Source organism: Falco biarmicus, chromosome W, assembly GCF_023638135.1.
Source record: "Falco biarmicus isolate bFalBia1 chromosome W, bFalBia1.pri, whole genome shotgun sequence".
NCBI classification, from domain to species: Eukaryota; Metazoa; Chordata; class Aves; order Falconiformes; family Falconidae; genus Falco; species Falco biarmicus.
In genome coordinates this window covers 15,870,062-15,889,513 of record NC_079310.1, presented here as the reverse complement: position 1 = coordinate 15,889,513, position 19,452 = coordinate 15,870,062, and the positions used below count along the sequence as shown (strand labels likewise).

General features: G+C 40.2%; 1 protein-coding gene across 1 annotated transcript in view; it reads right to left on the bottom strand.

Annotated features, from left to right (window-relative positions):
- The window catches only part of LOC130141904 (ras-related protein Rab-3C-like), a 125,124-nt gene extending 123,877 nt beyond the window's left edge, over positions 1–1,247 (bottom strand). The window contains exon 1 of the mRNA XM_056323200.1: positions 1,089–1,247. The gene's annotated coding sequence lies outside the window, so the exon portion shown is untranslated. The remainder of the gene's footprint in view (positions 1–1,088) is intronic.
- Positions 1,248–19,452: the final 18,205 nt, after the last annotated feature.

Genomic DNA, 19,452 nt, shown 5'->3' with positions numbered 1-19,452 from the left:
AAGATTTCAGATTTCCTTTCAAACATGCATATTGAAGAGGATGCAGATCTTCCCTTCAAGATGAAATTTTATTACTGCCAGAGTAGATAACCAGCATGAAAAATATTAGCTAACAGAGCTGCAGTTCATAACTTCAATCACAGCAGACTGCAAAAGTGCTCTTTGCATTGTATAAACTAAGCAGGATTTATTGTTAACAATCCACTGGTAACATGACTGTTCTATTAAGAGACAGTCATGTGTTTGAGTGCATAGTCTGGGGCCCCCAGAGCTCCTGTATGAAATTATAAAATAAATCCTAATAAATAGCTGAAGTATAGTACGCCAGCATAAACTGTGTTGAAACAACTACCTAGAAACTACTAAGAACTGTGCATAATGTAACTTGTATCTGTATGTCATCTGTTTCTCCAGTGCTAAGGAGCATTATATTTTTCCATATATAAAACCTGCTGAAAAGGGGCCACTTCTTTGCTACCCCTAATTCCAGCAATGAGCTATCTTTCCCTGGTGCAGATGGATAACTGCTCCTTGAATAAACAGGTGGACATATTGTGCCAACTTCCTGTGCATCCAGGTAGGACCTCATTACATCTCATCACCTAACAACTTACATCCTTTCACTCCCAGGGGAGCTGCGACCAACGCTCAAAGGGCAGTATCTGTAAAAGACTATTAGGTTCGCCCGTATGAAACTGGAAACCCACTTGTGGCTATAGCGGTGGGGTGGCGGCCACCGCAGGGCCGTGCTGCCCAGCCTCCCACTCGGGCTGTCCCCAGGCCCGGGGAGCCGCGCTGCGACGGGGACGGGGCGGCCCCACCGCACCCCCATACCGCGACGGGCTGCGGTCGCCGCCCGGCTGCCGAGACCACCCGCTGGGGCTTCCTCTCAAAGGAACGTGATCTCCTTTCCCCCCGGGCCCCCTCACGCAAGGCGCGTCCTCATCCCCTCCCCCCTCACACTCCCCGGACACAGCGGGAAAGCCCGGCCCGGCGACTCCACCGTGCCGGAACGCCCACCTCTCGGCCGCGCTGCTCCCGCCGCCCCCCTCGCCGCTCGCTCGGTTCCGGCCCAGGGACCGACCTACATGGGCGCTTCGTGTCTCGTCGCCGGGCGCGGCCCGCCGCTCGCTCCGCTGCCGCCCGCCGCTCGCTCGCTCGCGCACGCCGACCGCAGCCGTCCACCGCCCACCCGGGCTCTGCTGACAAACCCGCGTCGCGATCAGCACCGGAGCTGTCCCCGCTTCTTCCCCGGCACCGCCCCTCTCTCCCGCGCATTCTTGGGAGCTGTAGTTCCCGCTGCTCCGCTCCCGCCGCCGCCAGGGCGGGGAAGAAAGACTACAACTCCTGGGATGCTCTGCGTCCGACGGCCCACCGCCTGTGCCGCCGCGGACGGAGGAGGTGCAGCCCGCGCGGCGGCGGGGAGAATGCAGCGCTTTGCAAACTCCTCTCGGTACTGCGGAGAGACGGCGGGGCAGGGGAAAGGCCGGGTGGTACGGGGCGCCCTGAGGGCGCGGCGCTGTTTGCCCGCGCTGAAGCGGAAAGCAGGGACGGAGCTAGCGGAGCTGGGCGCCGCCAATTCGGCGGATGCGCTGCCCTTCGCGGCCCCACCGGCCCGGAGCGCTGGCAGCCGCGGAAGAGCAGCGTCGGACTGGAGGAGCGAGTGCGGCGGTGGGCCCCGGACAGAGCAGGCAGTAGCTCCCACGCGGGCTGCGGGGAATCGTTCGGCGACGCGGGAGCCGCGGAGTGGGGTAGACACTCCTCCTGTGCCGTGGCACGGTCAGCCGGGAAGCGTCTGTGTTGCGCTGCCATTTCACGTCCCTTTGTCCCTGTACCCGTAGCCGAGATGGTCCCGCGCCGGGGCGCGGCGCCGCTCCGCCCTGCAGGCAGGGGGCGCCTGCACCACTCGGCCCGTTGCGGGCCTCGCGCCAGCCTGTGCCACGCTGCTGGCCGGTCCCCGCCACTGAGCGCCGGCAGCCCAGCGGGAGCTGGCGGGGAGGCCGACCCGGAGGACACTCGAGGGGAGGGTTTGCAGTGACTGCAGCCCTACACTAGCGGGGTTCCCACAGCGTCCACCATGCCTTGATCCCTCTCCTGCCTCCCTCCTTCCCCACAGCCAGCCAAAGGCCTGAGTGAGGCTGAGCACCCTTTGGTGTGGTGACCGCTGATAATGTCGTTATTGTTGTATAATAAGTCCCTAAACGCTCCATGACTAATCCTCTGTCATATCCTACTGTCTGTTCCTGCTTTCTCTTTCCTCACTTTGATTTTCTCCGACCTTTGACAAATGGCAGCAGGCAGTTGCCAAGCCATGCTGCTGTACAATGACAGCAGCCCCACACAGAAATGGCAGCATTGCTTCTGGGTGGTGGCACTCATTTTTGATGGCAGTATCAAGGTCATGATAAAGGAATGCCAGTAAAACACCAAGAAAGCAGCACACCTATACATGTGTCTCCAACACTTTTTTTTATTGTCCAAGAAGGTGCTATAAGCATCCTTCTTGGTACTTTTTCCGTAACCCCATCCTCTAATACAGAATCTATACTTATCCTGGGACCAATTATACAGGCCCCTAGTTGGTGGAAAAATCTATTATCAGTTTTGTATTCAGATTTAAGATTTGTCATATTCTCTACTGAATGGGTGAAGATGAACTTTGGGTGTGAGCAGCATGGATAACTCTGAGGATGTTTGCCTGAGGTTTGAGAGCTGGGCATCATCTGGGCAGAGAGGGAAGGGCACGGGGAAGGCAGGTGCAGTGGCCAAGGCAACATGAAAACAGCAGTCTGTCCTGTGGACTACACACTTCTACATATGTGATGTGTTGCATAAAATCATCTATAGGAACTATGACATGGGCAAATTGTATAAATGTATATGTATATGTATATATGTATAAATTAATATAGATTAAAGTTTATGTCAGAAGTAATTTCATTCTAGCTCTGCAGGTTTTTAATTTCATTTACAGCTATTTAAAGCTATCTCACTATTACACGAAAATAGGAATTGTGGAGTTTTTTTCAAAGACATGATATATGTCATTATGCATTTTATCAGCTGATTTTTCTTTCTTTCATGAAACATTGACTGTTACTTACTCTTTCTGCCACAGTGGGCATGTAGACATTAATTTGCTCAATACATTTTAAACCATATGTGTGAGTGTGCATACATGCATGAGCATGTTAAGTGTTGATTTTTTTGAATGCATGTGATTTATTCTTGCTATTGATTTTAGGTGAATACATACCAAAAATCATGAGTAACAACCCATTTTCTTCTGAAAACAGGGCACATTATATTTGTTATCAATTGCAATTAGGAAAAAACAGATTATTCCCCCCTGAAAGTGTTGTTTTCTGGAGTTTTGTTTTTAAGAAAGTATTAGAAACATATTACACAGTCATGAATATATTTAAATCATAGTTTTCCATAAAACTCCTAATTTTGGAATGGCATTTTAAATCTTAGCTGAATAGATATCTGAAACAATAGAAAAAAATATTCAGAGAAACTTTTAATTATAGGACTGGAAAGCAGATACTCTGGATTTATTATTCTATTAAAATTTTTTAAGTAGATTTACTGAAGATACTGTATTAGAAATTACAAGACTTAAATTATGCTGGGTTCCCAAATTTACCCCAAGACAAAGATCTTCCACATCTTTTTATTATATTGGCATTTATCTGATCATTGAAGTCTAAGCAATCTCTCACCTAAAATCTCCATACAGTGAACTATCGATAGAACATAAAGCAGGATTACTTTTTAGATTGTCATATGTCCTTCTCTAAAGTATCGGATAATCTTTTGGTTTTAAACTAAAAATGTTAAGATAAACAGCATCTCTGCATAAACAATATTTTTCTTTTTCTTTGTTTAATTTTTAAAAAGCATAAAAACTCAAGAAGTAATGCTGAGATTTTGCTTGGTGTGTTGGTTGAAAAGATTATAATTTTTTAAATATTCCTCAGGTTTTGTTTATTGTAGAGGGATTTTTAAAGGACTGAGGACATATGTCTGGGTTGGACAACCCAGGCCTGTTAGTTGAAGCTGCAGAGCAACTTTAAATTGTCCTGGGAACAAGCAGTGTGAGAAAGAAAACAAGCTATGCACAAACAAGAAGCCAGGTGCAGAGCAAGTCCTGGGAACCACAGAATCAGCACACTCTCATCGGCACACTCTGATCAGGCACCTGCAGCATGCTCACCAATCAGTGACACGGAGGCCCGCGTGACCAGAGACTTTTATCCAATCACCTGTGTGTAAAGTCGGGTGAGCAGTCAGTTTAAGTTATAAATATGACCTGTTTGTTTAATAAAGTGAGCACGGCATGTAGCCATATTGGTGTGATTGTCGTGACTTGGCCGACTCTCCACGGGGGACCCTCTTCGTCTGGCGCCCAAACAGGGACCCATTTAGTCGCTTAAATGCGGTTTAGCTTAAATGCTGTTCGCTTAAATGCGGAAGTCTCCATGCATCGGACCCGAAGGGAAGCTGGAGGTCGGAGGCAGGCGGAACCTGGAAGGCGAAAAGCGGAGTCCAGAGTTTGGTGTAGAGCTGCAGATCGCACCCCCGCTGGAGGTAAGACTGTTACCAAAATCTCGGAATGAAGAACTTATCGACACCAATGTGATGTACATAAGCAGACACTTCTTTATTGACGGCCGGGTGCGTGAGTGAGTCCTCTCACCATCAACACACACCAAGTTTCAAAATCAGACACCATATATATAGAACTTATTTATACATATTCATTAAGTATTCATGCATAATCATGATATTTCCCCAAAACCATTAACATATTCTCCTCCCATATCCAATTCTGCGCAGTAAAGGTTAGAAAGGTCCAGAAATGGGTCTGGGGTACGATTTGGGCAGGTGGTATATGAGTCGGTGGTCGCGATCTCCCCCTGCCGGAATTACCTTTTACTAAAGTTCATGGTTTCTTGGCAGGTAACTACAAGTTGCTCCAGTCGACTCTCCCCAGTTTCCATTAATCCTATATTCTGACATTTCAATACACTTTCTACATACGGAAGACTAGTTAACTACAAAGAAACCTTTCAAACCCTAAATTTATTACCTAAGTTTTAACAATGATTCTAGCCCATTCTTCTAGCCTTGGTACGGGACTGTACAAAGGATTTCATAACAGCTTTTACTGTGCAAATATATTTCTTATCCCTCTATATTTCTATTAAAAATTATTTTATAAAATCAAATAAAGTCAATCAACTCTAACTTATTAGCTCATCTGTAACATTTCCCCCCTTTGAAAGTGTTGAAAATTATTATTTCAATACTTTAACATTATTTACATAACATTTGTTTCAGCATATTTTGGTGGTGGACTATGTCTTGATGGAGTAGTTGGTACTTCTCTCATACGATTGACTAAAATTCTATTGGTAAACTGTTTCTTCAAACATGCATATACTAGCATGATCATCAGAAAGACAATTAGTAGACAGAAACAAAGTTTTGATTATGGATTGTATCCAAGAGCTCAAATTCGATCCCAGTTTGTTAAAAAAATTTTCCCCAGCCAATCTTAGGACATATCTTCTTGAATTGATTCTGTATCTTTTCTCAATTGTACCTAATAGGTCCAGATCATGTTCCACATCTTGAGTGACATTTGGAATGTGAATGCAACTGTGGTCCAGTCTATCCTTGAGATATACACATACCCCATGTTCTTTAAATAGGAGCATATCTAATTTTGCAAAGTCATCTTGGAAGTTGCCTGTAACTGTATGTTCAATTCCTTAAACCTCTTTTTGGTGACATTTGTCAATTTTTCTACTCGACCAGTTAACTGATAAAGCCATTCTCTATTTCTATATGATGCTATAAGATTCAAAAGTGATTCAAGTGCCCAGCCAATTTTTACTCCTGTTGAGGGTTCATTCCAAGTATCATCATCTGTCTCAGACCTCTTGGTTCGTTTTAATTTTAAACTTTCTAGGGGTCCTTTAAATGGTGATTTTTCCAAATCGGACACAATGTTGGCATGCCTGAAGTAATTTGTTTCACCTTACCATCTAATGGTAGATGAGTTGTCCAGGTTCTGTCACTTAACGCCCAAATTAAATGTCCTGGACTTTGAATAGTAGATTTTCTGCAACTAAACAGAGTTCCTTTCCTGGGTTTAAAGGTACTACTTAAACAGAGAGTATTCTTAAGACCTCGGCAAAAACAACCATATTTTAAAGCAGCAGCCAAAGGAGGCATTCGTTGAATTAAGTCTGCATTGCTGCAATCATACACTTTTTCACATTTCCACCATGGCACTATTTTATTCTCCTTCTCTCTCAATGAAGTTGTTTTATCATTGACTGAGGGTAAAACTGCAAAAGTTTTTCCATCCCAGGTAAAACACCAAGGAGTTCTGGCCATGTACTGAAATTGAGTAAATATCGCCATGGACCATATAGATTCCCATTGTTCTACTAATTGCGTACCTTGGCCAGTTTTGTTACACTTCCATTCCATGATACTTTTGCTCACATTGGTTTTAAGTTGTTCGTCATAAGAACACCATCCTAACTGGGGATTTGGACCCCCAGGAAGAAGAACTCGAGCTATGGCACCAGGTCAGGATCCTGTTATAAAATCATAATTCAGTAGTTTTTTACAATCTGTTTCTTTACCTGGCGACTTCCACTGTTTTCTGATAACCTTTATTTGTTCATACCATTGAGTTACTGGCCTTTGTTCACAATAAGTAGTTCCATTTTTATGTTCCAGATTGGTCAGATTCATAGTTAAAATTCCCCTTGGAATAGATTCACCTACTGCCCTCGGTATTGGTAAACAAGCAGTAATCTGCATAACATTCTGCAAATTGGCAAATCCTTTAATCAATCCTACCATCAAATTTTCCTCAGCCATTTGTTTGGGAATGTCAATTACTTGTTCTGTTTCTAGTTGTCTCTTATTCCTATCCACCAAGTCAGCCCATGATCCTACCAGCACTACTGACCAAAATGAAATCCAAAAAAACCCCAATCAAAATCTGATATAAAAAAAATTAGACATGTTTCAGTGTCAGTTTTAAAGTCTCTGGGTCACGATTGACAGTCTTCCATGGAGTAGGCGTTTTCTTCATCGAGTATAATGGATCCAAACATCCGATTCTGCTATCTTGATAGCTGTAAAAGTGGTTAACAGTACTTGAAAAGGTCCTTTCCAACGTTCCTGTAAAGGTTCAGAGGTCCAGGTTTTCACATAGACATAGTCTCCCGGTTGGAAATCATGCACTGAATTTTCCAGAGATAAAGGTCTATTCCAAATTACTGCACTCTGAATTGCAGCCAAAGTTTTCCTTAGAGAAAGCAAATAGTTATACACATCCTGCTTTCCTTTCACATGTATGTTTGGATTTGTTTCTGGAGACTCATATGTTTTTCCATAAAATAATTCATAAGGACTGACTGAGGTTCCACTCTTTGGCTGTACCCTGATTCATAATAATGCCAATGGAAGTGCCTGAGGCCACTTCAGACTGGTTTCTTGACAAATTTTACTTATTTGTCTTTTAAAAGTTTGATTCATCCTTTCCACTTTCCCACTAGATTGTGGTCTCCAAGACGCATATAAATCCCAATTAATACCCAATACTTTGCTAACACTTTGGACTACTTCAGCAACAAAGTGTGGACCTCTGTCAGAAGAAATTCCAATAGGAACTCCAAATCTCGGAATTATTTCTTGTAATAACCACTTCACTACCTCTTTTGCTTGTGTGGTGCGACAGGGAAGGGCTTCTGGCCATCCTGTAAAAGTATCAACCCCTACCAGGATGTACTGGTACCCATTTTGTCTAGGTAATTCTGAAAAATCTACTTGCCAATAATCTCCAGGTTCTATACCAGATTTCAGTCTACCCATTTGAACCTTTTTCTTAATCATTGGATTATTTTTCAAACATACTTCACATTTTGCAGTTACCATTTTAGCTATTCCCAGCATCTTAACTGATACTACTTGTTTTCGTAAAGAAGTTACTAAGGCTTCTGCCCCCCAGTGACATTCCTGATGTCTTGTTTGAATTATTTCTCTCATCAAAAGGGGTGGAATTACTACCTGTCCATTAGGAGTTATCCACCATCCAGCTAAGTTTTTCTTAGCATTTAATAACTGACCCAATTTGTCATCTTATTCCGAATATCTTGGGTTTTCCCTAGAAAGGGTTACTGTTTTAAAAGGAATTATTGCTACTTGCAATGCTTGTTTCTTTGCTACCTTTCTTGCTGTTTTATCAGCTAAATTATTCCCAGCTATTATTTTTGTGTTTCCGATTTGATGTGCCTTACAGTGCATGATTGCTACTTGATCCGGCTTTTGAACTGCTTGCAATAATCGTAAAATTTCCTTTTGATGTTTAATGTTTGATCCTTGGGAGGACAATAGCCACCTTTCTTTCCACAAGGCCCCATGGACATGTACTACCCCAAAGGCATATTTTGAATCAGTCCAGATATTTACTTTCTTGTCTTTCCTTAATTCTAAGGCTCGAATTAAAGCGATGAGTTCCGCTTTTTGGGCTGATGTAGTACTCGCCAATGCTTTTGCTTCTATAACTGTAGTATCTTTTGTTACCGCATATCCAGCATATCGGACTCCTTGTTCCATAAAGCTGCTTCCATCAGTATACAATTCCCAGTCTGGTCGCTCCAATGGTACATCCTTCAAGTCTTCACGACTGGAATAAACATACTCGATGGTAGCCAAGCAGTCATGTTCCAGTTGTCCTTCTTCCTGTATGGAACTTAAAAACACTGCAGGATTTACCAGGTTAGTTGTTTTTAGAATCACATCATCCTGTTCAGTCAGTACCACCTGGTACTTCATCATTCAGCTGGGAGACAGCCAATGCCCCCCCTTCTGTTCTAAAACAGTTATCACCATGTGTGGGACATAGACTGTTATTGTTCTTCCCAAAGTCAATTTCTGGGCTTCTTGTATGAGCATCACTGTTGCTGCCACTGCTCTAAGGCAGTTCGGCCACCCTTTACTCACTGTGTCCAGTTGTTTGGAGAAGTATCCGACTGGTCGTTTCCAGCTTCCTATCTTCTGAGTTAACACTCCCAGTGCAAGGCGTTGCCTTTCATGAACAAACAACTGAAAATCTTTGGTTAAATCCAGAAGTCCCAAAGTAGGTGCAGACATTAAGGCACGTTTTAACTCTACAAAAGCCTTTTGCTGTTGTGGGCCCCATACAAAGGGAGAATTCTTTTGGGCCTCATATAGCAGTTTAACTATTAGTCCATAGTTCATAATCCAAAGGCGGCACCACCCAGTCATTCCCAAAAATGCTCTGAGTTCATGAATATTTTTCGGCTCAGGTATACCACAAATAGCTTCTTTGTGATCTTTTCCTAATTGTCGTTGTCCTTTTGAAATCTCAAAGCCCAGATATATCACAGTCTGGCAGGCTATTTGGGCTTTCTTCCTGGATACCTTGTACCCATTTAGTCCAGAAAATTCAAGAGGTCGATAGTCACTTGTATACAAGTAAATCTTTCTTCTGTAGCAATCAGTATGTCATCCACATATTGTAAAAGTAAATGTCCAGGCCTTGGTTTGTCCTGTTTCCAGATTTCAAGTTCCTTTGCTAACAGGCGCCTGCAGCATGCTCACTGATCAGCGACACGGACACCCGCGTGACCAGAGACTTTTATCCAATCACCTGTGTGTAAAGTCGGGTGAGCGGTCAGTTTAAGTTATAAATATGACCTGTTTGTTTAATAAAGTGAGCATGGCATGTAGCCATATTGGTGTGATTGTCGTGACTTGGCCGACTCTCCACGGGGAACCCTCTTCGGTTTATTATTTATTTTTTGGCAGTAACATTGTCCTTTTCTTTCTGTCTTCTTCAGAGACTTTTGAAGATGCTATGGGAATATTTTGTACCTCAAGCATCATAGTCCATTGGTATGCTATGACAATACTGAATACTCTTGTCCGCAAACACTGTTTTCATGTGGCAGGAATTTCTGTTGATTACTAATCACTGGGTTACAATACGTTAACATTTTTGGAACACTGTGTGCTTGAAGCTCTCTTTTGTACATTATTACTATGAACTAGGTATTTTCACCAGATGCTAACATACAAGGGACCCAGTTTAGTAAAAGATCTAATTCTTTTAACCAGGAGTAGTATTAAGCTAGGAAAACACTGCAGAAGTAGTCATGAACATCAGTTCAGGTTTTCAGTGACTGCTCTGATTATACTACCTCCTTTTCATTTGCTAACACAAGAGTAAATTTTTTTTCCATACCAAACACTGTATCATGAAATGCACAAAAGTTACTATTTGGTAATTTGGACTAAAGAAAAAGGATAAATTATCATGTTCCTTGGGTGATGGAAAATAGTAATTCAAATAACATATGTCATCACAAAAGCTAACCTAGAATGAGCATACTGCCTGTGAGATAGCTAGGAGTCAATCTGGCTTATGTAGATATAGAATAGTGTGATTTTAGGACATATTTCAGTCTTTGTAACACAGGTTTTTGTTTTTACCCAAAACACTAATTTTATAGTACATAGAAGATAAACAATAACTTTCACCACTGCATACTAAATATAAGAAATCTTGTATTAACAATAGCATCAGGAGACAGACAATTTGTGTGCAACTGAGTTGTGTTTGATGAGTGAATTCTGGAATCATGGACACGTTAACAAAGGTGTTTCTCAATTTCTTGCTAAAGGCCTACATAAGTAAAAAGAATATAAATGCAATATAAATTTTATTTCATGGTTTCAATGCATATTTTGGGAGTAAATATTTTCTGTGTTTTCAAAATTTTCAAACTGTAGGCCATGCTATAAAATTAATAAATAAGTAAGATTCAGAAGTAGAAGAAACCTAGGTTAAGAGGGAAATATGGCAAAGAGAGTTAACTAATTATCATTGTTCCTTTCTTGTGATTCTTAGACTGAAATACAAGTTCTTTCAGTTTCTGACTTAAGAAAATAAAGGCTCCTGATAGGTACAAAGTGCCAGACATTTTGAAATATCTATATTTCTTGACAGTGTTTTCTCTCATGCTATCTTAATGTCAAATAGCTTTCTTTTTTCCCTTGACCTTTTAGAACACAGTATTTCTTCTACTCCTGCATGCCGTTTGACTTATCCTTGGATTAGACTTTGGATGCAGAGAAAATTAAAAAAAAGAGAGTCACAGATTTTTCACTAAGCAATAAAGGTCATTTATCCTGACTCAGTCTGTCATGTTTACAAGTCTGGATTATGCTTGCATAATGTAAATGTTGAGGTATGCCTTCTTTAGAATTTTCTTTTTTTAAAAAAAGTATACGGGATCTTTATATTTCACTAGGTAAACAGGAAATGTACAGAGCAAGAAAATGGTGATTAAAGATCTCAGGGATGTTTCTTTCCAATGACAGTTTTTAACAATATTTCATCAAGAAAGCAAGCATAAATTGACAAAATACAGTTCTGAAATGAAACTAGAAATTCTGTTGAGAACAAATGTGGCATTGAAACAAGACAAGATTTGTCTCGAGCACAGAACTCAGATACCCATTGAAGACAAAATCTGTTGAGATTTCTTGTCAGACTACAAACTACACAGAATCTTGTCATGGGGTAAACCATGGAAGTTGTTATATTTCCAACAGATGAAAATGCTTCACTGTTTTATATATGTTTGATTGTGTCTCCTTGCCAGATTCTGCAAGTCCTTAACATCCCAACAGATGAGATTCATTTCAGGCTGCATGTCAGCACACTGCTGATAGATGAACTGGAAGTGTCACAGTGGGGAATGAGAAAGTAGTGGCTAAAAGAGCAAGTCTGATGGTCAGCACATGAGACTTGACAGGTCTGTATTACAATGAAAGACAAGTAAACAGTTCCTGTCAGTGATTTTTTTTTCTTCTGTTTCTCAGTATATATACTGTTGGTCTTTTCCCTGTTAAACTTTGCAGCCACTAAAACTATAACACAGAACTGAAATGCAGCTTTTCATTTTGTAGATAAGGGATCAGCGTAAATCACTACAGTTCTGCTGTTGATGGAAATGAGCACTGGCTTAATCTCTCTTTGCACTGTAGTTGCCATGGCTACCAGGTCACAGCACCAGATATGCTGTCACATTTCCCGCATCCTCAGATATTACATACAATGTTTTTGTTGGAGTATAGAAAAGGGAAAACTTGCATTGTGTTTTTCATTTTCTATTGCATAGCACACTATCTTGTCTCCAGTAAACTCACCCTGGTCCATGGAGATCAAACAGGCATTTCATACAGGTGAAGGCATCTCCCTTTGATACATGTCCTGGGGCTGCAGAAAATGGCCTCTTACCCTTGTCTCCAGTCACCATGTAATCTGAACACTCACACCACTATGCATCTCCATGGTCAGTGACCTCTGCAGGCAAGGGACAAGCTGCCACCTGGAGCTGAAGGTGGGAGTACTTTAAGTCTTTCAGCAAAATCTTTGGTTCAAAGTGTAACTTTAAAAATCTTAAAAACATCTGCTCAGCTGTTTCCTGAATAAAGGCTTTACACTCGGAGTCTGCATACCATTCAAGAGGAAGACCAAAGCAGTGTATATTCATTATGATGGATAGTTTATAAAGGTTATAGAAATCATGGAACTAAACCCCATACTTGGAATTGTACATATATCTGTAGAGATATTTAATAATAGTGTATGCATCATCAAATTAAAAAATGTGCTTAAATTACAGATTAAATATATTGCTTATGTAATGCTTTTGCAACAAACTTTCTATTCATGGGAAAATGTCTTCATCCTAAGTTCTGTATATCAGAAGAATGATTCTTTTATTGTCTATGCATTTCTATACTATTAATCACAAGATCTGTCCTAGACAAGAGGAAGCTCTGATGGGAGAAAAAAAAAGCATGCATTAGTTTCTATCAAGCATGAAAATTGTTAAGCATAACAAACAAAACAGAGTTTTGTCAGATCCATGACACATCACATGTCACAATTCTGGATAGTCATTAGATGACATTGATGGCTCACTATTGACAACAGCTCAGATCAATCAGATGACCTAGAGAGATGGGTTCAGAGGCTACTGCTCTGGTAGGAATTTTTACACGGTTCCTTCTGTCAAATCATTCGTGCACTGCCAAAATAGTTGTTAAAACAGCATAGCAGCAAACACCACGTAATGAAATCAGCTGTATTAAGTTCTGCAGAACAGCCAAGGGAAGCAGCAGCCATAAATAATGGGGTTTAGGCTCTCAGACCAAGCAGGCTGATTCTTTTTCTACTGTTCATGAAAAGCTGGTTGGTTAAAAAAATAATCTTACCAATTTTATCAGATATACACACTGTCGATGGAACTTCTAGGGGTGTTGTGTTCATTCATTTTGCATCTGACTTGTTTGTCTTCCCTCAGTATGATGTTAGCTTCCAATAATTAATGGAAATTACAGTGACAGATATTGCTGCAGTTCACTAGATTTTCTTTTGTAAGTTTCTGCTACAGTAACTATAGACTGAAGTAAAAAAAGATGGGGAAAAGAAGAAACATTTAGTTAAAAGAAGTGCTTGTAGTCAGATTGCATATTTTTCAACCAAAAATATAAAAATTAATGAAATAAATATATTCACATCAAGCTCTAATAATATAATTTTGCTTGCTTTTTCTCATCTAATAAGCACTTCAAGATAGAAACATAGCTGCTGCTAATGATATCATGGTGTTTTTATCAAGTACTTCTTATGAATACCGTGCAGCTGTTTTAGAAGAGGCTGTTATAGCAGGAAACAACTTAATATCTATTTTTGGATCCCTTAGCTACTCAGGGAAAAAAAAAAATCATTACTCGATTTTCTATTCTGCCTAGGTACTTACAACAGCAATCACCAGGCCTACTCAGACATCAGTCCTGTTTCATCAGGGAGATGAAGAATAAGCCTCTGGAGCTCAAACATGAGGATGTATTTCTGTGAGATGCTGATCCCCTGTAGATCTCATTAGTTTTCAATTAGAGGCATCCACCTTCTCTCAGGTCTGAGATCTTAGGCTGAAATTCAAAACCAAGGAAGGAGCCCCAACTTGGCCTTAAATGTCACATCAACTTCACAAGCATCATTTGGAATCTCTAAAAGCAGCCAGTCATTTTTTCACCAGAGATGTTGAGTGGTTGGCAGATTCTAAAGATGATTAATGACATATTATCTGCCTCCAATTTATTCCATATTTCCAACTTAAATGCTTCCACACTTCACCACCTTCCTTGTTATACACATAGTACATTATCATGCTGGGGAGCTGGCAGTAGCCCCTAGCATTAGGTCACCATTATTTTCCATTAAAGGACAGCTTTCTGTTTCAGAGAAATCACATTGTATTTCTAGTATCTGCAACTGTCTCTTAATCTATTTGGAAAAAGCAGTGGGGGGTTGTGTCCCAAGTGAGTATGTCCATATTCTGAATGTCTGTTTCCTTTTGTTGCTTGTGCTTACTGCAAAATTGTACATCTTGCCAAAATAATAACTGAACATGAATATCTGAACCTAAGGGCAGGTTCAGCCACAGTAACGTGGTTTAGCTCATTTTATCTGGGAATCCCAGGGATACACTCATTTGGCATACAGAACTGAGGGTGTAGAAGAATTAATCAGGAAGGGAATTGGGCTGTTTGCATACATCTATCCCAAGTGCTCTGAAACCTACAAAACATGTAGAAAATGAGGCCATAAAGGCAGGTAGATAAAGATGGGATATGGTAGATGAATGTTTTGCAAGAGAACCCGGTTCTACCATCATGACTTCTGCATAAGGTACCAAGAAAAATATTGGCAGTTGGCCAGAGTCCATAGTTATTCACTACAGAAACAGGTGTGTCCTTTTAAGACATTGCATGGAGCTGGCCAATTTCCGACCAAAGTTGATGATGGGCACTCACAGAAGTCATTCCATTAGCTCTTCCTCAGCAGTAGCAAACTAGCAAAGAGGAGTAACATGTAGTCCTCAGGGAAGGATTCCTTACACTGCCATGCTGCAGTGAAACTCTTAGCACAGTCAGCTTCCATGTTCCTTCTTTTTAGGGTGCCTAAGTGCAGTCTAATCTGCAAATATCTTCAGTTCTCACAAGTGCAATCAAAATTCCAAGCTGCATGTCCTGGAAGAAATGTGGTCTAAAAATTTATTTGAAAGTAGGTTTTGGTTCTGCCTTTACCACTGATTCATTGGATGGCTTCAAGGAACTATTTTTGTCTCCATTTCCTTTTCTGTAAGATAAGATAATATTTTTATCTCATCTTAATTGATGCAGGTTCGGGGCATGTTAGGGAAGGGAAAAAAACAAGAGTTGAGGGAAAGAAAAAAGTCAACAAGAGAGATTTTGAGGAAATTAATAAGATTATGTTCTTTGAAAATGGTACTCCAGTAAGAGAGAGGAACTTCCCAAATAAGGATAACAATAATAACCACACAATTATTCCTGAAGCAGCATCTATCTATACACTTTCTGAAGAAGAGAAAATAATTCTACAGTTGTAACTATGAGAAGCTTGTTCCTATATTTCTGGTAACTGTATTGAAATGCAGAATTAATGTTATGCTGGCAACAAATTTTAATCTTCCTTTAGATTTGCTAACATTTCCTGAGATAGTTTTTCAGACATCATTTTGCCAGTTCAAGTAACTTCAAGTCAAAATATTCCTTCAAGAAAATGCAAGATCCTAGAAAATGTCATTATATTATGTTTTTTTAATATTTCTCAAAGTCTCACTACTAGCTTTGTGTCAGAGCAGAATCAAACTCCTTGTGCCCTTTGTAACCCTGCCAGGCTTCCAGGCCTGTGGCTGAATTAGCCAGTTTCCAAAGATGTGAAATGCAGGAAAACTTCTGAATCATTTCTAACAGCAAGAAAATCCATTAAATCCATGACAGAGGGACAGGCAAAATTAATAGATTCATTTGCACAAATTAATCAGATCAAATAGTAGCATATGCATATAGATGTATTAGATACCCAACACATCCCACAGAACCATTAGATCTTCCATCTTCTGAAAAAAAAAAATCTTTCAGGTCATCATACTACTTAGAAAGGCCATTCCTTTCTTTTTCATGTGCTATTTACTTGATAACATTTGCAATTAACAATTTCTTACTTTAAAGTAGTCTTTTCCCCTTAGACAATGCATTTAAGGGCTGCACTTGGTTTTCAAATCTGTGCTTACAATATGTTGGAAAAGCAGCAGACTAGACATACCTGCCTGTCTTAAAAGTCCTGTTACTATCCTTAATCTCCCACCCCTCTAAAATTATATAAGCAAGAAGTGCAAACCAAGGCACACAATAAGTTAGAAAGCTTCTTCTGTCATGGTCATCCAATTTTGCAGTATTCAAATTTTGAAAAGTATTGCTAACCCACCAAAGTCCTAAAAGTCCATTTTGAAAGTGACCAAATGCCTTGTGTCTGATGTGATCTCATTCAGCAGTAAAGGCTCCCATTTTTTTGTAGCTTTGCACAGTATGTACTCATTTCAGACTAGATATAAGGAAGACATTTGTTACAATGAGGGTGGTAAAACACTTACAGGTTTCCCAGAGAGGCGGTAGGTTCCCCATCCCTGGAAACATTCAAGGTCAGGTTGGACAGGACTCTAAGTAGCTTGATCTAGTTGAAGATGGCCCTGCTCATCACAGGGGGAGTGGACTAGATGACCTTTAAACGCCCCTTCAACCCAAACTGTTCTATGATTTACGTCAGTGTAACCCACTGCGTGTGTTTGCACAAGTGCAGCCATTGATGCAGACTTTGAAGGAACAGAGAATCAGATTCAGCAACTCTGACTGCTACCCCAAATGCCTCTCAGTTTCTCTAGCTGAGCTTAATTATGAGAAGCTTATGCAGTAATTTTACGCATACCATTTTCTCAGAAATACTCAGCAAAAATAGTTCAATACAACCATCATGCGACAGGCCATAAATTGTTCTAGCTCAAAATTTACTTCGCAGGAAAACACTTAGTCAATGATTTTCAACTTCAAGGGCGTATCTCAACCACTTCATTTTGAAAAGAATAACTTTTAAAAAGCCTAATTAACAGCGGGCTTAAACTCAGTGTGAGTCAGTCTGTCCATTCACTAAAAAATGCTGAGGTTGTCTGCAAAAATAAACAATTTAAAAAGTAAAGATGATCAGGTCTCCTCCATGTGTATAACCCCATTTTTCCTTACACTGACCAATAATTTTCCATTTAAGACAAGGGATTTGCTCACAAAACAAAAACACTAGCACTCCAGAATCTATAATTCTAACAAATCAAAAGATTTAGACAATTCAAGTATAGGCTAAAAAGATTCTGATATTCATCTGAGCTAAAAGAATTTAAAAACAACTCCTTTCATACAATTTTTTAAAGCACTGGCTGAGTTTTTTTCCCAGCTTGCATCCTGGCAACAGCAAGCACTACTTCATTTACTTAATAGGCATTGTTGATCATTAGGGACTTTGTCCTTTTTTTTTAACTGTTGATTAAACACGTTTCTTAAAAGACTATTCAATTCAAAGATTAGGCATAATGTTATTGTTGCTGAATGCAGGAATACAGTGTATGTCAAGCTATTTGTGGTGAAAATTTATTAAAATGATTACTGCTTATGAAAAAGCCTTTGTCTTTAATTAGGAATCGTTTAACTCTGAGCTCCCTGAGCTCCCTGTCCAGGACAACTTTAATGAGCAGGTGGTGTTTGTCCTGAGCCCCCTGAACAAGCAAGATATGAGCAGGACCATCCAGACAATCAATATTGTGTGCAGCTGTGTCATGACAGTAACTCCACCATGCTCAGGCACCTGGCCAATGTCCCTGGCGTGTGTGAACCTTACAAATCTGCACTTAGCCTAAACTTAAAAGTTTACATACACTAGGCATGTAAACTATTTTGTTTTTCACTGAGTATAAAGGTGGGCAAGCTCTGGGACTGGGCCAGAAGCCTCACCTACGGGTGGATGCACCGCGTAGGAATTTTCCCAGTTACTGACAGACTCCTGACACCGGCTGCAACGGGGCTTCCCAGCCAAAGTGTGGGCCTGGATGATGTTAGGGTGGTAATTGGTGATGTATCCTTTTCTTAGTCTCTGTAACACTTTGCAGTAATGATTTGATGCTTCGCTTCTATTGCTCTTTTATCATATTGTGCATAATAGCTAGTACTGTTTCCTTTTATCATATTGCATGCTATTTTCCCTTTATTACAGTGTAATATAATAAACTGCATTTATCCTTATATTTGATTCAGAATTCATTTTTGCTTGGTATTGAGTCAATCAGCAAAACACTATTCTCACTAATTGTTAACTTGTATACATTTAATATGCTTTCCCCCAATGCTCAAAGTAATGAAAAATGCTTTTTAAGCAAATTCCTTAAATATCAGATATCCTAAGCTGAAGAGCCTGACATAAGTTACCAAAGTTCAATTTTGTCAGCTGTAGCAATTTCAAGAGATAAAGACCCAGGGCTTGTAAATAAAACCCTTTCCTTTCCTTCCTTCCAGAACAGCCATGGATTTCACAAAAGGCTCCAAGTCTAAAGCATGAGTTACCCAGAAAGGGTCTGGCAAGACTATGATAAAAGAGAAATTAATTTGTTATGATCAGACGCTTGCAATTTCTTTTTTTCTTTGTTTTCTTTTTCAATGGCAAAAACTTAATGAGAAGCAAAGAAGCTATTCTCACTCTGCCTCACAGTAAGTCCTGTATTTGTAATAAGTGATAGCTTACCCCAGCACTGCCAGACCCACCATTGTAAGACCCTTGTCAGAAGCTTCGAATTTTTGTGAAATTGTGCTAAAATTTTCCGCATCTGTGGGCAGAAAAGAACACAAAATAATGTTACATATTACTGTTGAAAATGTAATTAAAAATCCAATGCCCTGTAGTGAGTAACACTTTGATTTTGCCAAAACTGAATGTTATCTAATAACAAGGATATTCATTAAGTTTGTGAACATAGGATCTGCTTATCAGCAGCACTGTCTCTAGAGGAAACTCTCCAGGCCACAAGAACAGGATTCTGAGCATACTGTATAGTGCTACTTTTCTTTAAGTTACATCTAAGAGAGCTGAAATTGGGCATACAAATAAGTTAATATTCTCTTATCTAAATTTTTTTGTTACCAACTACAAAATGGGAATGACTAAATGCTACCAGCAGTTTTCTTAAAAAAAACACCCAACAAACAAAAACAAACACCCCCCAAAAAAAACTTTCTCAGGTACACATAATATATTAACAAGAACTATTGAAAACCAAATAGAAAATTAATAATGTTGTTTTCAGAGCAGACTCTGAGATGTGGGCAGTAAATATTAAATGAAAACTGATTAGCTGAATGCTGTCTATCCTATGCAAAGAGAGTGGAAAAAACACATACAATCTGAAATTAAGATTA